Source organism: Anopheles stephensi, unplaced genomic scaffold, assembly GCF_013141755.1.
Source record: "Anopheles stephensi strain Indian unplaced genomic scaffold, UCI_ANSTEP_V1.0 ucontig187, whole genome shotgun sequence".
Lineage (NCBI taxonomy): Eukaryota > Metazoa > Arthropoda > Insecta > Diptera > Culicidae > Anopheles > Anopheles stephensi.
The window spans coordinates 137880-138477 of NW_023405110.1; the positions used below are offsets into that span (position 1 = coordinate 137880).

General features: G+C 52.8%; 1 pseudogene; it reads left to right on the forward strand.

The window, feature by feature from the left end:
* Positions 1-233: 233 nt before the first annotated feature.
* On the forward strand, positions 234-392 carry LOC118515764 (annotated as a pseudogene).
* Positions 393-598: the final 206 nt, after the last annotated feature.

A 598-nucleotide genomic window follows, 5' to 3' on the forward strand; every position in this document is an offset into this window, starting at 1 on the left:
CGGCGAAGGTCAGTAAAGATGCACACTTTGAGTACCGGGTACCTTATACACTGACTGATTGTCGTGTCACAAAGGGTGATCGACAGTCGCACTTTGGCGTGCTCGGCTCCGCAACCGTCGGGCCGTGGGCGCCCTGCTGTGTGGTACTAGGGAACCAGAGTTGTGTGTTGGTATGTGTATAATGGATGGATGGACTTCGGTTCCATTCATCAACTAGTTCGGTGTGTACGTTAAACCCTAGGCAGGGGATCACTCGGCTCATGGGATCGATGAAGACCGCAGCTAAATTCGCGTCAGAATGTGAACTGCAGGACACATGAACATCGACACGTTGAACGCATATGGCGCATCGGACGACTCAACCCGACCGATGCACACATCCTTGAGTGCCTAACCAGTTTTATCTCACACTCTAACCAAACTGACCGTCCTGACCCCTCAATAGGGGGGTAGCTGTCGCAGCATGGCGTGCTCGATCCGCATCCTTGTCGGACCGTGGCGCTGAAAGTGAGAGTGCTAACACAGAGAGACATACGAGGTATGGTACACAAACCTAAACACACACACACACATGTGAGCATGGGTGAAAGAGCGAGCG